Source organism: Microtus oregoni, unplaced genomic scaffold (genome assembly GCF_018167655.1).
Source record: "Microtus oregoni isolate MIOR12 unplaced genomic scaffold, Mior012 000031F_ref0000149, whole genome shotgun sequence".
Classification (NCBI taxonomy): Eukaryota; Metazoa; Chordata; class Mammalia; order Rodentia; family Cricetidae; genus Microtus; species Microtus oregoni.
Genome location: NW_024543090.1, coordinates 19,783,594 through 19,789,593, shown reverse-complemented (window position 1 = coordinate 19,789,593; position 6,000 = coordinate 19,783,594).

The following is a 6,000-nucleotide window of genomic DNA, read 5'->3' as shown; positions in this document are numbered from 1 at the left end:
ATGAAGGATTCAATTCAAGTTCTGAATTGAGTGTTTTACTTAAAAATAAGATTTGTCCATGTGTCTGTCTGTGTGTGGGTAAGCACATGTGAATATAGGGACCCACAGAGTTCAGGGAGGGCTCCAGATTCCCCAGAGTTGGGGTGATAGATGGTTATGAGTCACCTGATGTGGGTGCTGGAAGGTGACCTCCAATTGTCTGCAAGAGTAGTAAGCACTCCTAACCCCTAGAGAGTAGTAGTAAGCCATCTCTCCAGCCCTCGAGCCTTTTTCTACTCCCATCTGGATCATAGCTGAAATCAGGTTTGATTTTCCTCTCAGCTATCCCAGCTCCAGTTCCTGTGAGCACCCTAACGTGGCCTTAGAACATTAATTAAAATCGCACATTTTAATACTGCAAAGGACCCTAGATCCATCGATTCCAATTTCTTACATTGCAGAGGAAGAAACAGGAGCTCCACAGGAGATGATTGGTCCCATATCTCATGGCTGACTAACGACAGAGTGGATCTTAGAACTCAGAGTGTTGTCCCCCACTGAGCAGCCCCATTGGCTTCAGAGGCCGGGGTCTGGAGCTCAAGGCCTTCTTTAGAGACCACATTGAAAGGATGAGGTGCTGCCGCTGCCGCAGAAGCAAAGTTCTTGGTCTGGGTTTCACTGTCCCCAGTGGAGCTGGGTCTGGGGTGGAAGGAGATGGGGCAGAGGAAGGCTGCTGGGCTGAGCAATGGGCTCTCCTGTGCTCTCAGCCTGGGTTCATGGGGGCTTGTCCAAACAGCCCTGGGAGCAGGTGTGAACCCTCTGTCCCCAGAGTTTCTTGAAGAACAGTTTGTTCTCCCGGGGAGGGGGTGGGGGCGGGAGTGGGGGACAACAGTCAGCGTAGGCGAGTTAGAGACAGTAGTAGGCCCTGGAGTCTGTTGCAGCTGCTTCCTGTTGTCAGAGCACTTCCGGATGGAGAGGCTGATCTCCCTGGCCCTACACACACACACACACACACACACACACACACACCTCTAAACTGTAACCTGCCTCAGGCACTTCCTATGGATACAGAGGAACCAGCCTTAGGAAGCAAGGACTCACTGAGAAGTTTGGTTCTGGCTTCAAGGCTCACCAGCCCCCTTGGGGGACGCGGTCTCTGTCTTGAAAAGTGCCCACTCAGTCCCATCTTTCCCTGTGTGAAAGGTCTCTCTTGTCTTCTCTGCAGCGCCCGATTCTCTCCACTCTGTGACTTTCTCCCCCAAGTTCATTCTTCCCCAAGGTTTGCACACCTACTCTCTCAGCTTACTGGCTCTCCTTGACTATGTAGCAAGCCAGTGTGGACCCAGCCTGTCTTGTGGTTTGACATTTCACCTAGGTTTGTTCTTCCTCAAGACCGATAGACAGGAGACTCTGGGTTCCTAACCACTGCCTCCTACTTCAAATTCCATCCTATATAGAGTCAGCTCAGACCTGACCCTGTAACTGGGGACTCAATAAATCCTCAACACAAGTTCTCTCTCTCTCTCTCTCTCTCTCTCTCTCTCTCTCTCTCTCTCCTGCCTGAATTTTAGTCATCTGAGATAGTTTGCCTCACACACTGGCATGTTGAAGAAAGAATGGCACCTACTCTCTTCCGTGGAACACCCTGCGTGGCAGACACTTGTCTCCTTAGAGGAAGCTGACCAAGACTTTGCTTCTTTTCAGGTTTGTGGCCCCCATGGCCTTACAGGCACCCCTCTGACTCAGCATGAGAGGGCTACAGGAATGGCCTGAGCTAACCACTCCACCCTTCAAAGGATCCCTGCAGTGTGAGTGCTTGCAAGTGGTCAGGAAGGGAAGAGGAGGGGGCGGCCCCTGCACGGCTGCCTCTACAATGTTGTGCATAGAAACCTCTGGCCTCTCTCTCACTTCTTGAAACTCTCTTCACTCGAGACCTGCAGCAGGGCCTGGATCGTTCTCCCCAGGGGGCCTGAGAAGGGCTGGAGTGGGGGCAGGGAGAGCCGTAACCTGGTACTCTCAGCCCTGCACTCTTCCCCCAATTGTGAAATGGCCTTGGATGAGAGCCAAGCCGGAAGCTGCCTCTAATCTGTGGTCTGGCGCCTGGGGTGTGAGGCTTGAGACACACACCACCCCCCTCCACCCCCCCTCCCCCACCCCACACCTCCCCAGTGGTGGCTGAGGCTGACACATAGGCCCACCTGCCAGGAGACAGCCCGAGTTGTTCTGGGGTAATCCAAAGGAGCCTCTGCCTCCAACCTGCCCTGTCCTAGGCAGGTGGGGATGTGCAGAGAGTGTGTGAAGGGCAGTGGCAAGTGAAGGCCTGGACTCAGGACTCCCAGTGTCTACTTTCCCTTTCTAGCCCTGCTCTGCTTTCTTACTTGAGAGTAACTAGAAGGAAGCTGGACATAGCACCTTAAATCTTTTAATCCCAGCACTCAGGAGGCAGAAGCAGGCAGATCTCTGAGAGTTTAAGGCCAGCCTGGTCTACAGTGTGAGTTCTAGGACAGACAGAGCTACTTTAGTGAGACCATGTCTTGAAAAAAAAAAAAACCAAAAACACCAGACCAACCAACTAAACACACACACATGGAAATAAGTAACTAGAAGGCTAAAGGTTGAACTAGAACTAGAAAGATCTGGAGAGGCCTTTGCTTCCCCAGTCAGTGATTCATTGACATAATTATGAGGATCGATCAGGTGAGCATTCTGTTGCGTGTCTGTTTCCTCTGCATAAGTCTGCACTTGTTCACCTGCCAGAGCAGTGGTTCCCTGGCCAATCAAGGATGACCGAGGACACGAGAACATCCCTTGCTTTGGGAGTTAGGACACCTGCGAGGTAATCTGTGCAAAAATTCCCTCTGTATTATTTCCTGATTATGGACTTCCAAGATGGAAAGTTTAAACGCGGGTATGGAGGTGCACACCTTTAATCTTAGCACTTGGGAAGCAGAGTTCTGTGAGTTCCATGGTCTACAATAGTGAGTTCCAGGCCAGCCTGGTCTACAGTTGTGAGTTTCAGGACATCCAGAGTTACATAGTAAGACTCTCTCTCAAGAACAAAACAAAAACAAGCAAGCAAGTTTGGGACCCCTAATCATCATGAATAGAAGGCCGTGTTTCCCACCCACTAAAAATGGAGGGAGGAGGAGGACGGGAGGAGAACACGCCTGGCCTTCGTATTCTAGGTCATTCTGCTGGGACTGCTTGTGTAACAGCCAGGCATCCCTGCCTTGACCTCAGTTTCCTTTTGTACAGCATGCAGCACACTCTGCATGAGTGCTGCCCCCACCTCTGCACAGGCACACGGGGCCAGGGACTGCTTATGGGGTGCAGTCCATACGGCATAGGGAATCCCAGGTATCTCCCCCAAACTCCAGCAGCTGAAGTGCCACCTTAGAGTCTTTCCTTCATTCAGTGTTGCCTCGGTTTCCTCCCAAGATGGAAAGCGGAGTGTGGTGGAGCAGTCCCGTAATCCCAGAACCCAGAAGGCAGAGGCAGGAGAGTGATGGGTTCGGAGCAAGCTTGTGTGGAGTCCTTGCTTAGCTTCTGGGACTTGACCCCCATGGGGACAACAAAGGAATGAAGAAAAGACAGACACCCTGGAAGCTGGGGTAGGGTGGATTGGGCTCTTAGATGGAGAAACCACAGTGCCCTGGAAGCTCAGTGTTTATCTAAGAGAGCTGAACAGGAAGGCAGGGTTATTGTATCCAGATGAACAAGGAGGCGGTGTTAATATATACAGATAAACAAGAAGACAAGGTTACTGTGATACAGCTGGATCAAGGTTTAGGTGTAGTCTCTTTAGGGGAGCTGTCCTCTGGCCCTAAACATGGTGGTGTTGGAGGGCTAGAGCTCTGATGGGCATTACTGTATACACTGTCAGCATCTTCACACGGACCAGCAGGGAAGGCTCTGCCTGTTTCCCTATGAGCGTCACCCAGGCAGGCGATGGGGAAGCATTGCCATTTTCCTATGGTCCTTGACATGGCTACGCCCATGTCAGCAATATACTGTCTCTCAGGGTTTCTTCCACTTAGATTTTCCTCTGTTTCCTACCAGCATGAGCTACAAGCTACAAAAACAAAACAAAACAAAAACAAAAAAACCCACAGAAACAAAACAAGAGAGAGGGAGAGAGAAAGAAAAGAAAAAGGGGGCATTAGAGACTTGGGATGAGCACATTGGGGAGAGGTCGCTAACGGGGCAGCAGTGAGGAGGGACAGGCGCAGGGTTTCCCTAGGGCGAGGAGATGGACTTGGGAGGACCGACTGTACTCTGGATAGCGTTTGAGTTAGGAAGGGGAGAAGACACTGGCTCCTGGCCTCTCTGGGTCTCAGTTGTGGGATGTTTCTGTGCAGGGTCTCATTTAACTCTCCCCAGTGAGGAAAACCTTCCCATTTTCCAGTTGAGATGGAAGTTCTTAGAAACCAAAGTAACTCTCCTAGGCTGGAGAGATGGCACTTGAGAGCCCTGGCAGTTCTTCCAAAGGACCCGGGTTCTATTCCCAGCGTCTGCATGGCAGCTCACAACCACCTGCGATTCCAGTTCCAGGAAGCTGATGCTCTCTTCTGGCCTCCAAGGGTGATGCAGAAGCACAGGCAAAACATTCATACACAAGTAGATAAACTTCCTTTTTTAAAAAGTGACTTTCCTTCAGACACATCACTAGAGAGTGCTGATTGGGGCCTAGAATGCAAGAGTTTGAAGATTCAGGAGACAGGATTTTGCCTGGAGTATAAGGGAGGACCAAGGCTTGGAATGGGGGTTCAGACCCAGAGACAGAAAAGCTGGAGGGAGGAGAAGGGGATACCGGAGCTGGCCAATTGTTGGGAGCAGTGAGACCCCAGATCCTGAATTTCTTGTAAACAACTCCCCCCCCCCCCCATCTGAGTGCCTACAGCTGCTCTGAGCACGAGACCTTCAGGAGTTCCTGATGGCGGGGAGTGGTTTCTGGTGGGTTTGGCTGGGGCGTGGCTATCTCTATATAATCTGCCCCTGAACACAATAAAGGGAGCGTTCTTGGGGCTTTTGGTATTAGTGTTGAAAGGTCTGCGTGTCGGTCTGTCTCTGCATCTGTGTTCTCAACCTCCAGCCCCTTGCCCGAAGCTCGAGAACTGGGATCTATCTAGCGCATAGAGCGCAGATCCAGGCCGCGGTGCGCGGCAGCCAATATTCTGCCCTCTTTCCCTTACATCTGTGTGGCCATATCTGTGGATATCTGAGCGGTCCACTCCTCAGTGGGAGTTCCCTTCAGACTGGGCTCGGCCATATTGACGTACACGGGGCCCTAAAGGTCCATTTCCTCTTGCTGTCATTTAACCTATCGGTGTTTTAGTGACAATGGGCATGAAGCATTCAATCTCAGGGTTGGTAGGAGGACTCAAAGCAAAGGTAAGGAAGGTGCCTAGAAATGAGCCTGGCACTTGGTAACTCCTCAGTAAATACGGGCAAAGCTGCTCAGCGAAGTTAGTCCGTCCCATACAGACAGGTCTGCTTTGGATACCCACACAGTGAGTGTTTGGCACCAGAGGGTGTCTGGTTAGTCCCTGTTCAGTGACTGGATGACTGGTAATCTTGTTCCGCAGAAAGTTCCAGGCCCCTCCTGAAGCATGCTTTAAAGATAAGGCCCACAATCTAGGATGTCTGGCTAAGGCTGTCGTTCTCAACCTGTGGGTCCCACCGTTTCAGCGGGTTGAACGGACCCTTTCACAGGGATTGCGTATCAGATATCCTGCATATTACATATTTACATTACAATGCATAACAGTAGCAAAATTGCAGTAGTAAAAAAAGTAGCAACGAAAACAATTTTATGGGCAAGGGTCATCATAATATGAGGAACTGTATTAAAGGGTAGCAGCATTAAGAAGGTTGAGAACTGCTAGGTTCAGGTAAATTATTATCCAAGATCTAGGAGCCCCTGGGCGACCAAGGCTGCACCTGTCCGATGATGTTATGGCGTCCCCTGCTGGCTGTGAGGAATACTGCAGGAGAGCCTCTGGGAGGCTGAGCCGAGGAGCT